Below are 18,592 nucleotides of genomic sequence, written 5' to 3'. Positions count from 1 at the left end.
ACGAAAAATCAATAAAAAAGCTCTCTAGTTGCCCGTGGACTAAAGCAATAATACCGATTGCATATAACCACGTAAATTCTTGTGTCTTTTACTTTTCTTGCATTTATTCTGTCCGTTTGTCGTTTCTGGGATCACAATCTATTGATTGGTGATCGTTGTTGGGTCCATAAATTCCTAACAAAAAGTTAAGTAGGTTGCTAATCTTAAAAGGTTGGAATTTTGCAATACGATGGTTAGATTTATCACACTACTACATAAAAGGCTAAGTAGACGTGTTGAAAAAGCTATTTAGACGTGTTTTTGAACACGTCTAGATAGAGGAGGTCTAATTGCTTAAAGATAAATAGAACGGTCCTAGGACCGGTCTTAATGATTTTAATTAGACGTGTTAACCGGTCTATTATTACTTTTTGTGCGCATTGAGAAACCAAATAGACGTGTTGAAAAATCTATTTAGACGTGTTTTCAATATGTATAATTAGGATTAATAGCGCTAAATTTGAGTTCAAACATGCGTCTTTGATACGCTTGATTCGATTGGTTTTGTATTTACAAATTAATGAGTTCATACTGATCTTCTTGCAAATTAGTTAAACAAGTGTTATTGATAAGAAAAGATTGCACAAAATCGAAAACGAAATACACCGAGATTTATAACCAACCAAATTCATCAATTCAATATACTATTACTAAAAAAGTAGACTACAAGCGTTTACAAAAATTTAAAAAAATTATAATTCAACCTTAATTAATCTCTACAATAATCTTCAACAAAACTAACTTCTATATACAAAATCTCAACTACACAACACGCATTCACTTCTCATCTGACATGTATCCACTTCTTATCCAACACATCTCGAAGATGGATTTTCGTTTTTGTACCTACATAAACAAGGAGAAAAAGAAGCACAATAATAAGGTCAGTAGCGATCCACGCAAAAATATTGAACAATGGCGTCATTTGCAATTCCAAGCATATATATGCAATACCAAGTGGTCAAACACAACCTGCATAAACCTATGTCACATATAGTATGCTTAATAATAAAATGAAACCATTTATAAGTTTATCAAGATGAATTAATAGTTAAAGGAAAATGAGGATATACTCCAAAGGCGAAAAAGAACGTACGTACCAACTTATCATGCCATAGTGGTCATCAAAGAGTACAACGGAGAAAGTTATAAATTTTACATCACAAGCGTATGATGTTGATCGGTTTTCTAGAGGTGAAGATAGCTTCTTCTTTTTTATGATAAGTTTTGTGAAGATATATAGTTATTTTTTAGGAGATAATGTAGGAGATCATGGAGGAATGGGGGAGATAAAGCAGGAAATTATTCTAACTTATTATATGTAACGCTTGTTGACACATCAAGGAATTAAGTAGACGTGTTGACATACTAAATAGACTGTTAACATTAGCTAGACGTGTTTCCATACGACATAAGTAGACGTGTTGTCATTTCACGTAAAAATATTGTCACACTAGGTAATTAAGTAGACGTGTTACTATTAAGTAGACGTGTTCACTCATTAAGAGTTTAAGACCCGTTCTAATTTACTATTTAGACGTGTTGAACTTTATTTTTTTGGCGGAATATATTAATAAGACCTGTTTAATTCTAAACCGGTCTATATAGTGGGGTCTTAATGACAATAAATGCAGTAGTGTCACTCCCTATGTTTTTTATTTTTTAACCAACGAAACTTCCGTTGTTACGAATTATTAACTGATTATAAGTTTATCTAATGTCTAATGATGTATGATACTAATCAGGGGCGAATTTAGGAGAGGGGGGGTCCGCCCCAAGTCGATTTCGATATTTTAGTGTAAAAAATTGGATTTTTTTTATTTTGCTCCCAACTCAAAAGTCATTTGCCCCAAACCCAAAAGTCATTTGCCCCAAAACCTACATATTTTACCTCAAAACCTTTAAATTTTGTTCACAATTTTCTAAATTTTGCCCCAAAATCTTCAAATTTTGACCACAAACCTTCAAATTTTATCCAAAAACCTCAATATTTTGCCTAAAAACCTCCAATTTTTGTCCCAAAAACTCCGTATTTTGCCAAAAAAATTGCTACGGTTTTAAAAAAAATTTCGCCCCCAGTGAAGAAAAATCCTGCTTCCGCCACTGATACTAATATAGTAATGAGATTCGAAAATATACCGTTGAGGAAGAAAAATAATGATTCATTTGTACTTTGTTATTAAGAAATAAAAAGAAAGTGAAGAAACTAAAATCTACGTCAAAGATCCAACAAGCCCAGTTCAACAAGCCCAGATAAACTAGCTAATTGGGCACATTGGCCCAGTGGAAACCAATTTTGTTGACATCTTTAAAACTTCGGTTTCACTTTGTTGACATTAGGGCACTTAGGGGGTGTTTGGATTTGCGTTTTGAAAATCGATTATGCGTTTTGAATAATCATAATCAAATAATCAGCTGTTGTAAAGCGTGATGTAGATGAGTAGTGTTTGGATTAGATTTTGCATTTTGATATCGCAATAATCAGATAATCAGTTTTTTGAGTGTTTGGAAAAATCAGATTATCCAACACCTAATTTATAAAATGACCAAAATAGACATAATATTGTTAAGATCAATTTAACATGTCAAAAATCAGATTTTTTATGTAACATATAGCCTGTAATATTTATTAACGTAATTGTTTTTGCCATGCAACATTATATTAATGTATTAGAGTAATTAATATTAATATAATATAGTAACAACTGAAAGAGAAAAAAACGACGATATATTATATAACCATTGCCTTGTAAGATCATAATCGCATTGAAAAAGTAAGTACATAACTAAAATATCTTATTTTACTAAATCAAGTGAATACTAGTGCCATATAAATTGTTAGTCACTTATAGTCACTGAGACCGAGGGTGACTATGGTAATTTTAAACATGCATACCAATAAATCTAAAAGTGCGTTTTCCTGCAGTGACCCTTGTCTCACTGTTTCAAAACTGCGTTTTTAAGAGAACAAATTGCAAATAATCAACTTCTAAATTTGTTTTGACAAACGCTATAAACTAATTATTTGCATTTGCAAAACGCAATAATCAAAAAATCATTTTCAAATCGCATTCCCAAACACCCCCTTAATGTTAAATGAATAGGTAATTGGCTAATATCGGTAGGCATTCTTCTAATTACGTGGTTATAGGTTTATGTCGAATGATAAAGAATATTTTTTTTCTTCTAAAAATAAAAGAAAACTATATACCGAGGAGCTTTCACCGAAATATGAAAGCAACTGAAATCGTATAAATACAACGAAACGCGTCTAGGCTCAAGACTAGTAAACACCACTAAATAGGAAACTATGAGCAATTGCTCTCTACAACCGAGCATAAACAAACAAGAAACCGCTAAAACTTAAAGGAAAACTAAACCGGGCCACGCCCCCTAAACGGAATAAACTAGGGATGAGCAAAAATCCCAAAATACCGAAATGGTACCGGTACCGAAATACCGTACCGATGGTATTCGGTATCGGTATCGGTTCTTGATTTGAGACGATTTCGGTATCGGTACCATTCGGTACGGTACCATTCGGTATCGGTACCGGTACGGTATCGATACCATTCGGTATCCGTACCCATGCAAATCAATTCATACAACTTTCACACTACCTTCTATTTCTCAAAATGCCATGAAACACTTGTCAAAAGATATATTCGTGAATATAACTCAAAGAGCTTACCAATATTAGTTGTGTGAATTGAAAAGTAAAATTGTAAAAATTGAAAAAATGTAAATTCGGGACAAAAGGGTATAATACCGAAAATACCGGTACCGATACCGGTACCTATTTCGGCATTCGGTACGGTATTCGGTTCTCGATTTTCTTTATTTTCGATATCGGAATTTTCGGTATCGGTACGGTACGGTACCTGTACAGATCTCATCCCTAGAATAAACCGTGATGATTGATGAATACTATTGGTATTTTGTATGTATACATAGAACAACATTTAATTTGATGTTGGTAATGTTGAAATAATAAGGTCAAGTATGGGAGGCAATATTAGGTGAGTTCTATAGTCAACAAACACATGCAAAGTTGTGTTTTGAAGACTTTTGTGCACAAATTATTTACCATGATGCCATTCTCTTCTACTATAAATACATGATCTTGCAAGCTTCAAAATGCATCCCAACACATTCTTCCTTCATGTGTTCTAGTAGTCTAATAGAGAGTTTGTGAGATATATCTCCTAATTACAAGAGATATAAAACTTGGTACTTATCCTTGTAATTAGAGCGAAGTGTAATTCCTATTATTCATATTAGTGAAACATTTCTTTCCTTGCCCGTGGTTTTTACCCTATTGGGGTTTTCCACGTTAAATCTTGGTGTTTCTTTATTGTCATTATTTCAAGTATTACTAGCAGGTTTGCTATAATTCGGTGTCGCTTTTATCAACAAGTGGTATCAGAACTAAGGTCTAATATCTAGTGTGTATTAATCTACTTATCGTATGCTCTGTGGTTGCCACGGGAGTGGATCGTCCACATCAGAAAATAAGTAAGATTATTTTCACTCGGTAAAAGTCCTTGGGTGTTATTTCAAGAAAAATAGTATTGTCGAAAAGAAGATTGTAATTATAGCAATGTCTACGAAATTTGAAATTGAAAAATTTAACGGGAGTAATTTCTCGTTATGGAAATTAAAGATGAAAGCTATCCTGAGAAAGGATAAGTGTTTGGCGGCCATCAGTGGACGTTCCGCTGAAGTCACTGATGAAAAATGGGAAGAGATAGACGGCCAGGCTATCGCAAATCTTCATCTGGCACTAGCAGATGGCGTTTTGTCTAGCATAGAAGAAAAGAAGACGGCGAAAGAGATTTGGGATCACCTCGTAAAATTGTACGAGACCAAATCACTCCACAACAAGATATTCCTTAAGAGGAAACTTTATGCGCTACGCATGAATGAATCTACTTCAGTTAATGAGCACATTAATTCTTTGAATACTCTATTTTCTCAACTCGCTTCGTTAAGTTGCAATATAGAGCCAAAAGAACGTGCTGAACTTTTACTTCAGAGTCTACCTGACTCGTATGATCAACTCATTATTAACTTAACCAATAATGTTCTCTCGGAGTATCTAGTCTATGATGAAGTTGCGGCTGCTATTCTAGAAGAAGAAAATCGGCGCAATAACAAGGAGGACAAACAGGCCGGTTCACGACAAGTGGAGGCCTTGGTGATGTCAGGAGAGAGATCAACGGAACGTGGCCCAAGTGGGAGTCACAATCATGGTAAACCGAAGTCTAAAAAGAAGAAGACCTATACATGCTACAATTGTGGCAAGAAAGGTCACCTGAAGAAGGATTGCAGGAGTTTAAATAACTCAAATCCTCAAGGAAATATTGTAAGCACTTTAGATGATGGGACTGCTTTGGTTAGTGAAGCAGTGGTAGCAAATGAAGGCAGAAAGACATTTGTTGATGTCTGGTTATTTGACTCGGGAGCTACTTTTCACATGACCCCTAGAAGAGAATGGTTCAAACAATATGAACGTATCTCAGGAGGATCTGTATACAGTTGCAATGATCATGAACTAAAGATCATTGGAATTGGAGATATCATTCTGAAGATGCACGATGGTACAGTTCGTACTATTCAAGGTGTACGACACGTGGAGGGTTTGAAGAAGAACTTATTGTCTTTAGGACAATTGGATGATCTTGGTTGTAAAATGGTGATACATGAGAAGATCATGATAATCAAGAAAGGCGCGGTTGTACTTATGAAAGGAGAAAAGGTGGGTGCTAATTTATACATTCTGAAAGGCGAGACGGTACAGGAATCGGAAGCATCTGTTGCTTCGAATAGTTCAAGTGATAAAGTTGCTATGACATGGCATCAAAAGCTTGGACACATGTCTGAGCAAGGTATGAAGATTCTTGTTGAAAGAAATCTTATTCCTGGTCTTACAAAGGTATCACTACCTTTCTGTGAGCATTGTGTAATCAGCAAGCAACATCGCCTGAAGTTTAACACATCAAATTCTAGAAGTAAATTGATTCTAGAATTGGTTCATTCTGATGTGTGGCAAGCACCAGTTCAATCCCTAGGAGGAGCAAAGTATTTTGTATCATTTATTGATGATTACACTAGGAGATGTTGGGTGTACCCAATTAAGAGGAAAGCAGATGTGTTTGAAGTTTTTAAAGTTTACAAAGCGCGGGTTGAACTTGATTCTGGTAAAAAGATCAAGTGTTTAAGGACGGATAATGGAGGAGAATACACTGGTGATGAATTTGATAAGTTCTGCAAACAAGAAGGTATCAAAAGACAGTTCACGACGGCATACACTCCTCAACAAAACGGAGTGGCAGAGCGGATGAACAGAACCTTGTTAGATAGAACAAGGGCGATGTTGGCAACTGCAAGCTTGGGGAAATCATTCTGGGCAGAAGCGGTCAATACTGCCTGTTACGTGATAAATCGGTCACCGTCAACTGCAATTGAGTTGAAGTCACCGATGGAGATGTGGACTGGAAAACCAGTTGATTATTCAGACCTTCATATATTTGGAAGTCCTGTGTACGCAATGTACAATTCTCAAGAAACGACAAAGTTGGATCCGAAGTCCAGAAAGTGTTTGTTCTTGGGGTATGCTGATGGAGTTAAGGGGTATCGCTTGTGGGACCCCACTGCCTACAAAGTAGTCATCAGCAGAGATGTTGTCTTTACAGAAGACAAAGATCTTGAAGATGTTAGCACGTCAAAAGAAACTATACCGATACAAGTGAGTAATGAATTTCATAAAGATTCTTCTGAAGCAGTACCAGAGCACGATGAAAATCAAGTAGTCGTTGATGAAGCTCCAGCGACTCGTATTTCTAATCGGGAAAGGAAACGTCCAGGGTGGCACTCGGATTTTATTATGGAAAGCAATGTTGCATATTGTCTTCTAACAGAGGAAGGAGAGCCAACAACTCTTCGCGAGGCACTGAATCATTCAGATGCATCTCAGTGGATGACGGCTATGCAGGAAGAAATTGAAGCTCTTCATAAAAATAAAACATGGGAACTTGTGCGATTGCCAAAAGGTAGAAAACCTATTGGAAATAAATGGGTGTATAAGATCAAGCGAAATGGCGATGATCAAGTGGAGCGGTATCGTGCAAGACTGGTGGTTAAAGGATATGCTCAGAAAGAAGGTACGGACTTTAATGAAATATTTTCTCCTGTGGTTCGACTTACAACAATTCGAGTAGTTCTAGCGATGTGTGCTACATTTGATTTGCATCTAGAGCAGCTAGATGTGAAAACTGCATTTCTTCATGGAAATCTTGAAGAAGAAATTTATATGCTTCAACCAGAAGGTTTTGAACTACAAGGAAAAAAGAACTTGGTTTGCAGGTTAAAGAAATCTCTGTATGGTCTCAAACAGGCGCCGAGATGTTGGTACAAGAGATTTGATTCTTTCATAATAAGCCTTGAATATAACAGACTTTATGCAGACCCTTGTGCATATTTCAAGAGGTTTGGGGACAATGATTTTGTCATTTTGCTGTTATATGTAGACGACATGTTGGTTGCAGGCCCCAACAAAGATCGTATTAATAAGCTGAAGGCTCAATTGGCTAGGGAATTTGAAATGAAAGACTTGGGTGCCGCAAACAAGATTCTAGGGATGCAAATTCACCGAGACAGAGATAATAGGAAGATTTGGCTTTCTCAAAAGAATTATTTGAAGAAAGTCTTGCAGCGCTTCAATATGCAAGATAGTAAGCCAATCTCAACCCCACTTCCTACTAATCTCAAGTTATCCTCCGTTATGTGTCCTAGCAGTGAATACGAGAGGAAAGAGATGTCTCGCGTACCGTATGCATCAGCAGTGGGAAGTTTAATGTTCGCAATGATATGTACAAGACCAGACATTGCACATGCAGTGGGAGTAGTTAGTCGGTACATGGCGAATCCTGGTAAAGAGCATTGGAATGCGGTAAAAAGGATCCTTAAATATATCAAGGGAACCTTAGATGTTGCATTATGTTATGGGGAACCGAAATTTATTGTCAAAGGGTATGTTGATTCAGATTATGCAGGTGATATCGATAAAAGTAAATCTACCACTGCATATGTTTTCACACTTTGTGGTGGAATAGTAAGCTGGGTTTCAAAACTGCAGTCAGTTGTGGCGACGTCAACAACAGAGGCAGAATATGTAGCAGCTACTCAAGCTACTAAAGAGGCAGTATGGTTGAAGATGTTGTTGGAGGAACTCGGACACAAACAAAAGAATATCACTCTATTTTGTGACAACCAGAGTGCCTTGCATCTTGCAAGGAATCCGGCATTTCATTCAAAGACAAAGCATATACGAGTTCAGTATCACTTCGTTCGTGAGAAAGTGGAAGAAGGAACCGTGGATATGCAGAAAATTCATACTGACGACAATGTGGCCGATTTTCTAACAAAGTCAATCAACCGTGACAAGTTTATTTGGTGTCGTTCCTCATGCGGCCTAGCGGAAACGTAAGCAACATCATTGGCAAGGAAGGATTATCGTGTGAAGATTGATTGAGCTTCAATCAAATCTTCAAGTGGGAGATTGTTGAAATAATAAGGTCAAGTATGGGAGGCAATATTAGGTGAGTTCTATAGTCAACAAACACATGCAAAGTTGTGTTTTGAAGACTTTTGTGCACAAATTATTTACCATGATGCCATTCTCTTCTACTATAAATACATGATCTTGCAAGCTTCAAAATGCATCCCAACACATTCTTCCTTCATGTGTTCTAGTAGTCTAATAGAGAGTTTGTGAGATATATCTCCTAATTACAAGAGATATAAAACTTGGTACTTATCCTTGTAATTAGAGCGAAGTGTAATTCCTATTATTCATATTAGTGAAACATTTCTTTCCTTGCCCGTGGTTTTTACCCTATTGGGGTTTTCCACGTTAAATCTTGGTGTTTCTTTATTGTCATTATTTCAAGTATTACTAGCAGGTTTGCTATAATTCGGTGTCGCTTTTATCAACAGGTAAATAATATCTCAAAATGAAACTATCGAAAATATAGCATTTAATTAATTAATGTTAAATATATCTCAAAATAAGAATATCTAAAAAAAGGTTTGTTTTTTTACATATAATCATAATCATCCTATATATTCAAGATGTGTTTCAAATTTAAACATCAATTTTACATGTTGATATATATATATATATATATATATATATATATATATATATATATATATATATATATATATATAATCAATTATTAGATTTTACTCGTAAAATTATTTCGTGTTTAAATGTGATGGTTTTGACACCTAGATTGCGAGGAACGGGATGAAAACGACGTTTGAAAACTCTGATGATTTTTTCGTAAGAGAAAGGACTAAGAATCACGGTTTGGCAAGTTAGATCCCCAATGTTGGTTAGATTGTCATTTTGGGTACATGGGTTGTGGGTCGAGTTGGTGAGGGAAATAATTTCAAACAATATTTTAAGGTATGTGTGAGAACGGAATTGGATGGTGACTTACTATAATTAGAAATATGTATAAATAGATGTATACATCTAACTAACACTTTCTCTTTTGCTAATAGGCAATGATATATTTACTAACGAAATTGATAAATTCACTCAAGATACATAAAATATCCTTAAATGATGTATTACACAATTTTTGGGGTAGCAATTATTTGAGAGTATTATTGAAAGATGGCATAAAATAATTGTGGATCTATCAAAATTAGATTTGAAAATAGCACTACCCTTTGCTAATATGAATAGAAAAAACTTTATTCACGTGTTTTTGTATTTTCAAATGTATTTTATATTTTAATTTAAAGTTAACCATAAGAGGGGTGGATTAATGGTAAGACTCGTTCTCTAAGGGTGCGTTTGATAAAATATAATGATTAAGCGTTAAATAGTTTAATATCTGAATATCTTAAAGGTTATAATTGAACTAGTAAGTTGCTTGATAATTATTTTAAATGAATTCTATGGATGATGTAAAATCAATTTATTATCATTTTATATGAATAAATAAAAGAATATAATTGTTTGATGATTCTTCTAAATTTTATTAAAGGACCATATTAAAGAAAATAAATGTGCCGAATGGTTAAAAGAATATTTCAATTACTGAATGATTCAGCATAGAATAATTGGTTCAACATCCATTTGTTATTAAGATGTCACTGACAAATGTATTGAATGTTGAACGGATCAAAATATAGTGTTGAACGAATCAATTAGGAGGCGATCTAATGCATCCTAAGACCAGTTGTAACGGGGTAGATGCGACGCCGTGGGAGCCCAGGTGGCAGCCGGCCACGCCCTGGTGGAGCTGGTAGCGGCGCGTGGAGGAGGCGGGGGAAAGGGGGCGTGGGTGTCACGCGTAGCCAGGAGACGGGATCAAAAACGCAGGTGAAGGGTGGGATTGGTCCACGTGGCAGTTTGTGTTGACCAAAAAATTGAAAATGTAGTTGGGATACATCTGTTGCAATTTAATAAATAATAATAATAATAATAATAATAATAATTTTATTTACTTATATATATATATATATATATATATATATATATATATATATATATATATATATATATATATATATATATATATATATATATATACCAATCCCCATTTCACAGACTACATTAATGTATATTTTTTCATTTTAGGATTTAAATTAATGTATTTTTTCATTTTAGGATTTAAATTAATGTATTTTTTTCATTTTAGGATTTAAATTAATGTATTTTTTTCATTTTAGGATTTCTAATTATGTATTTTTTTTTCAATTTGAAGCGTATTAATATTTTGTTTTATTAATTTTTAGTTTTTGATTACAACACAAAAAAAAAACAAAAAAAATAAAAATAAAATGCCACATCAGCTTTTCACTAACTCACACCACTAACTCACACCACAAACCCACACCACCACTACTTCACTCAAACCACCTGGCTTTTAAATCTTTGTCGTTGTTTTGAGCACTTTCCTTCAAAATAGTATTGATGACACTAATTGAATCCAAATACGTGTTCGCAGTAATGTACTTTGTACCTGAAATAGTGCAAAATTTTAATATAAAACAGTGCAAACTTATACAATAAAACAGTGCAGAATTTTAATTTAATAACTTTATTGTAGAACAAGGCAAATTCACTAAACATGTGCAGAATTCTAAACGAGTAAAGGTTGTTGACACTTGAGCTATTATTTGTTATTAAAGAAACACAAATTATATTATTTATATATATTTTTTATATATTCTTATTCTACCAACAGTTGGCGTGTTCAACTTTTACTCATAACTTAACATCAATGATATGTTAATATATATAATTATTCTACTCAATGAAATAATGCATGATCTAATTATATCAATAAGTTTGAGTTAATAAGAACCTGAAACTCTAAGAGTGAGTTCGTAGAAGTGGCGAAGAAAACCCATCAACCTCTTTGCATTATCCCAATCAGTTGCTTTGGGTACCCCAGCTGCTCCCCCTGCTTGAAGTTCACGCAAATAAACACAATCCTCTTCGGCAAACTTATCAAACACATTTCTATACTCAACTGCTACACTCAACATTAAGTAAGTTGAGTTCCAGCTTGTTGGAACGTCTAAGCATAAACACTTTCCACACTTGATCCCTTCCAAGATAGCAAAATCTTCAAACTTTTTACCCCTTAATGTTGACAATCTAACCCATCGAACAGCCCCCCTAATTCGATCAATTGAACCTTCCAAGTCTTTGAGCCCATCTTGTACTATCAAATTCTTAATATGTGCCATACATCTTACATGAGACCATTCTCCTTCAAGAATACAACTATCACCCCATTTCTTAAATTTGCTCTTCAAATACTCCAACGCGGTACCATTGCTACTAGCATTATCAACCGTAACTGTCATAATGTTATTGAGATCCCACCCAATCAAACAATTCTCCACGGCTTTTCTAATATCTAATCCTCTGTGGCTAGTGATTTTACAAAAGTTGATAACCTTTTTTTGCAATTTCCAGTCATTGTCAATATAATGTGCCGTGAGACACATGTAATTCATTCTTTGCACTGATGTCCATGAGTCGGTTGTCAAGCAAATCCTAAGAGTGGTTTTTTTAAAAAGATCTTTCAGTTTAGCCTTTTCATCAAGGTACAACTCAACGCAATCCCTTTTAATTGTGGATCGTGATGGAATAATAAGGTTTGGTTGGCAAGTCTTCATGCATTTTCTAAAGCCTTCTTTTTCCACAAACTTGAAAGGTAATTCATCAATGATTATCATCTCAGCAATTGACTTTCTACATTTTTGCTGATCAAACCTCCAATTCCCAAGACTCATTTTACTCGCACCAGTTTCAGCATCCGTAGTTGTATTAACTGACAAATGTGATTGATCATCTTCATCTTTGTCTGGATTGTTCAAACATCTCCTCAAATGAGCTGATAAAGTAGATGTTCCTGCATCTGAAGTGCCAACAAAGTTTTTTGTACAATAATTGCATCGAGCTCTACCATTACCATGTTCGTCATTATATTTTGTAAAGTGAAGCCATACTTTCGATCTTTCTTTATACTTTTTACGTTTACCACCTATCTTTTTAGATGTCACATTACTTGTCGTTGATCCTAACATATCTTCGTTTGTGTTTTGTTCTACATCCGCAGCTGACATTTCCTAAAAATATTAAAAATAAGTCAATTTTCCTAAAAATATTAACAAATCATGTGATTAAATTATTAGTGTTGAAAAATGCTGTACAAACTATAAGTTACAACACAAATACCAAGTTGCTATACACGAGAACATTCAAGATTTAATAATATTCTTTAACAAACAAACATGAAAACATAAACTAAAAAAAAAACTCCAACGAAAAACTATGAATCGGGATTAACAAAAAATGAATCGGGATAAACTAAAAAATTACAAATTACAAATTGCAACACAAAATATGAGTTGGGATTAACAAACAAACATAAACTAAAAAAATCTTTTAACCTAACAATATTATATAATATATTTATATTTATATAATATATATAATTACTATCCACCAAAAATACATTAAATCTGATATTCAACAAATAAAGTGATAAAACAAGTTCTTCATGTTCACAACAATGTTCAATTTTTGATTTTATAATTTACATCTATATAACCTATAATCGACATCAATGACTTTACATAAAAGCATGTATATAAAGTATAAACCATAACAATAATAACAATAACAATGTTAGAAACTAGAATCACATATAGAATTAGATCGAGAACTAACCTTTGAAGATTTAGAGATTGTTAAGAAATAGTGGAGAGGATTAGGGTTTGACTGTTTGAGGGAAATAAAACTGCGAGAAAAATTAGGGCAAGTAAAAAAGATCGTACGATTTTTTTGTATTTAATTTTAGGATATATGTTTTTAATCAAGTTTAAATTATTTGGGCCAAAAGTATGGGCTGAGTGAGGTGACGGGCGGGAAGAACTGGGCGGGATAAACCAAAATATCAACATTTACAAAACTAAATAATATTTACATTAAATTTAATATTAAATATATTATATTAGTATTTTAAATTCGGTTTTGAATTCGGTTTTCGGTTTAACCGAATTCAGTATTTTCAAAACCGAAAACCGAATTCAAATTCGGTTTCGGTTTCGCTCGATCCAAAAACCGTTTATTAATTTCGGTTTGGTTTTTTTCCGGTTTGGTTTCGGTTTGGTTTTCGGGTTAAACGGTTTCAAACCAAATACTGACCACCCCTACCACCTACACATCCTAATCATCAAAAAGCAACTCACGCTCCCAACTCACGCCCCCTACCGTTACGAATGGTCTAAGTGTGAAAATACCACCAAGCAATGGCGGAGCCAATAGGGGATGTGGGGTTGCCCAGCATCCCCTGTTGAGCCATGTATTTTTGAACTCATTTCCTTTAGTACATAAATTAGTTCTGTTAACCAGAAATGTATAAATGAAACACAAATATAAATTAGTATAAATGGCGATTATTTGAACACATAGTCAATGCTGCAATTAAAAGCTATTTGTATTCAAATATCTTCTTCTTATTCTCGTGATTCTCATCATCCCATTCTACATACCTTTCTCTCTTGTAATAATGTATGCATATCTTCTATTTGTTAATTTATTTATTTTTAGAACGGCAATTTCGGCATCGAATCCTCTCATTTGCCACCCACCACTCGTTAGGAAGAAACTCCTCGCATCCATCGCGCAAAGCGTACGCGGAATGTTTTAGGTTAACTGCTTGACCCGCACAGAGTGAATGATACCAGAGGCACAACCTTAGAGAAAACTATTCCCGAGATTTGAACCTGCAACTATTTTTTAAGGATACAGACCCACAACCAACTTAGGCTTTTTACCACTCAACCAATAGTTCGGTGGTCTATTTGTTAATTTATTAATGTAATAAAATTTCTAACTGATATTTTTGTTATTTTCTTGTTCCTCTTTACTTTTTATTTTAATAAAAATTTAAACCGTAAATTATAATCTGTAAACTCTAACCAGGTTATTAGTCTTTTAACTAGAGATTAGCCCAACGCGCTTCGCTGCGTTTTTTCGTTTATTTCAACTTCTTGTTAGAGTTGATGGTTTTCACAGCAACTATTTATAAAAGATGCATATACTGTTTACATATACAAAAGCTAGTTTATACAAAAATTGGTTTATATAGAACCCACATATCTTGTTTACATATACGGAAGAGAACCTTTATCCAATGCACCAAATGCACCTCTTTGAGCTTCGACTTCAGCTTCTTCTGTCTCTCCATCGAGATTAATAACCTTCAGTCCTTAAGAAGCAATTAGAATTGAATCTTATACAAACTGTAACAGCAGAGTTCAACACAAACAAACAAAATGTATTATCTAAACGAAGACCTAAAAGTAACAGCAGAGTTCAACTGGTCCGGGTTAAACAATGTGAGGGAAAAAATGCAAAATTGGTAACGACGATTTCAAAAAAGTGCAACACAAACTGTAACATCAAATTTTAGTTTCACACATTTTTATAATCATAGACAATATCCATTTTATAGGCTAAAACATTATATGTGGGTAGCTAATACAAAAGTCATCTTCATAGATTCCTAAAGGTAAAAACGTATAGTAATATCTTGCATTTCTTTTTAACAATGCAGATTATATAAATTAATGAAAATGTAGATTATAATCCTAAAGATAAATAAGTCATATAATTACTGAAAAGAGATCGGAGTTTACTGAAAATTGTAGATTATATATAACCGAAAATCAGACCTTTAGATACAAAAGTTCCCTTGATAAATTCTTAAAGGTAAAAAAGTCATCTTGTATTCTAAGACTGGCATCACAACATATTCAATAATGGAGGTAGCAGCTAATGATTTTCATATTCGAGAACTTTGAGTATTATCTCAATCTAAATGGACAAAGAACAACCAAAATTAAGATTAACATATAAAATACATATAAGATATATAAAAATAGTAGTAGAGACCAATAATAAAGGCTTGAAATATATAATATGTATCTTTTTAGTAATTACTTACACCGAAAATTGAAGTTGTAGTCCTTAACTCGGTAGCACCCATCAAACTTAGGATCGAGTAGTCAGCTGATACAACATACAAAAATATTAAAATGTACATTAATGACATCTAAACTTATCACACAAAAATAGATTAATAAACGAACCATACCGGGCGTGGCGTCAAAAGGTGAGATTTCCTAAAACCTGTTATGTTTCATCAAAGAATAATCTAAAGCGTATTATTGAAAACATACCGGAAACAATGCAATTCAAATGCGTATAATTCAAAAGTATGATTAGGTAAGATACATAAAGTAGCTCAGCATGCATTTTCTTTCAAATCCTGAAAACAAAATTGTTGACACATTAGACCCATTTCATTTTGTTAGTCCCATTTCATTTTGTTTATTAAACATTTTCATTTTAGATAATGATCCTACAGTAGTCAACCACCCAAAACATAATGATAGTTCCAATAGAGAATCAAAGTTTTTTACAATATCACATTATGGTGAAACAAAGAAAATAATATGTACTGACCTGTTGTCATTTGGCTCAGACTTGTAATTGAGGATTCAGGACAAAAGAGGATTCAAAACCCACCATGGCTGCAAACACTAACACTTGCATGAATTACATGTTGTCCGGTGTTGCCACGCCAAGAGACGGGTCAGGTCTTCAATGTCCCTTAAATAATACCAATCATCATAGCCACTATCGTTACAACCATCAACGTCACCTGCACCGTCAACAACATCCAACTGAACAGTCACAAAAATTGAAAAAAGAATATATAATTAACACAAATACACTCCAACAAAGTGACAAAGATTCATATAAACATGATCAACAACACAAATTTAATCGTTAATATTCTGGATTAGAAAATACTTAATATTATGAGTTAACTAAACAAACACCATATTTCCCATCTTTCATAAGCAAACGTAAACACACACTAAATGAACACCCTATTTTTCACTACCCCATTATTGTCATCATATCACTTAATAACATATATTGCAGACAATAAATAGCAGTGATATTTTGCTCAAAACAATACCAATGTGAAAATTAACCAATGATATTGTGATAATCAAGTCATAAAACATAGTATAGTTAAAAGAAATCATAATGCAAATCAGCCGTCATCCAACCTGCAACAAACCCCTTTGTCACACATAACAGCAGCCTAAGGACAACACTCAACGACTATAATGATTAAATTTAAGAAAATCGAACTTGAAAAGTGGATACAATAACAAAATAAGAAATAAATTTTAAAGACTAATTGTATGTAAACCCCGGGTTTTTATACACAAAAAGCAATCTAAGGTTAGACAAAAATAGATATGCAATGGCTTCTCTGCAACTTGCGCAATGAGCTATTCTCCAGCTACAGCGATCAGCTGTTTTGCACTAAGTACATGCTGCAATTTAGATTGTCACTATGGTCTCTAGGCTATCTCTTTTGGTTGTGATAAAATAACAAATTTTAGCCACGACTTTCATGGTTATAGATCCTTATAGCGATGATATCATATATGCAACTCAATTCAAAGACTGCATATGCCATTAAGAACCATCTAAAACCTTAGAAATCATACAAACTGTAATATGCATTAATTACAGTATAATTTAACAAAGGATTCTGAAACAAAAGGGAGGGAGACAGATATGATAACTAATGATGTGAGGAGGACAGGGGTATTGTGGAATCCTAAAACAAAACATTGACAAACAAAACAAACACGTGCAAATTTTCACCAGTTCATCCCTTTTATATCAAATTTTGCAAAACGCTAAATACATATTGTAATTTTCGTTTTCTAATAAGCCCCAAAGTTAATAGAAGTTTCAACAATCTGTGATTCTCATTCCTGTCAGTGTTCATAAACCATCGATTTTGTATTTTGTTTTGCTAATTATATCACATATAAAAAAAATAAACAAATAAAAAGGTGCTGTAATTTACTCAACAATATTGCTAAACAAATACTGATTGTTTGGAGTAATGAAGAGACAACCTTTACCAAACCGTGATTATTAGGATTTTTCAAGATACGTTTTAAGAAAAAGAAATTGAATTGGGGATTCAGGATACAAAGAAAAGGTATGTATTTTTACACTAATCATGCAAATATCAGCATAGGGTATCGTTTCGTACCTATTTATCGATTCATAATCATGCAAACAGATAAATGCAATTGCGATATGAGCGAACAAAAACCTAACCTTTCACTAACTGCTTGAAACTCCAGAAGCTTGTATATGTATAGATGAAGATGAAATCATATGTATAAAGCTTAATCCGCCAGCCACTTCGCACTATTAAACCTAGAAAATTAAAAACCCTAGATAGGTTGCGATGATAAAGCGGGTGGGTTACCGTCGCCACCGCCAGGAAAGTAAACCCTCGAATCAAATGATGATTGTCCCGTAAAATCCAACGAATTTGGTGAACCGGATTTGATTTTTCTTAAGAACAGAGAGAGAAGGGAGGAGCAGGAGGGAGCAGTAAAAGTTAGGCGGGGATGATGAAGCGGTGGTTTTTAGGGTGTAAAAAGACAAAAATAACCTTGCCGGTAGTGTTATACTGTAGCGAAGGTGGTGATGTGGCGGAATATGGTTGTTGGGTTGTGTCCATATTTAGTGTGTAGTATAATATAATATAATTATAATTATTATATTGTTATTTAGTTAACATTCTTTATTCAAGTAATTTATTTATAATATGATCTTAAGTCGAATCATGAATTAAATTGACAATTTCTTAATTTTCAAGCCAAAAGTTAACATTGATACATTTATTCATGAATTGTAAGAATTGTAAATGAAACACTATAGACGTACCCAACTTCAAATGTACAAGGTAAAGTTTTTTTTTTTTTATTATTATTATTATTTTTATAAACTACTTTTTCATATACTCCCTCCGTCCCAGATTAATTGTCCCCAGACAAAAAACACACAGTTTAAGAAATGTCATTATCACACTGTACTTTTTTGTACTTTTTTCTTACT

At 33.7% G+C, this 18,592-nt stretch overlaps 1 long non-coding RNA gene across 1 annotated transcript; it reads right to left on the bottom strand.

Moving 5' to 3' along the window:
• Nucleotides 1–14,615: 14,615 nt before the first annotated feature.
• On the bottom strand, nucleotides 14,616–18,217 carry LOC139845450 (uncharacterized). The gene is made up of 5 exons (XR_011758319.1): nucleotides 17,804–18,217; nucleotides 16,109–16,307; nucleotides 15,738–15,911; nucleotides 15,588–15,652; nucleotides 14,616–14,883 (listed from the first exon to the last, which is right to left on the bottom strand). It is a non-coding gene; the product is annotated as an uncharacterized lncRNA (long non-coding RNA).
• Nucleotides 18,218–18,592: the final 375 nt, after the last annotated feature.

This window comes from Rutidosis leptorrhynchoides, chromosome 4 (genome assembly GCF_046630445.1).
Source record: "Rutidosis leptorrhynchoides isolate AG116_Rl617_1_P2 chromosome 4, CSIRO_AGI_Rlap_v1, whole genome shotgun sequence".
Classification (NCBI taxonomy): domain Eukaryota; kingdom Viridiplantae; phylum Streptophyta; class Magnoliopsida; order Asterales; family Asteraceae; genus Rutidosis; species Rutidosis leptorrhynchoides.
The sequence above is the reverse complement of the archived record's forward strand: the minus strand, read 5'-3'. Positions and strand labels throughout refer to the sequence as shown.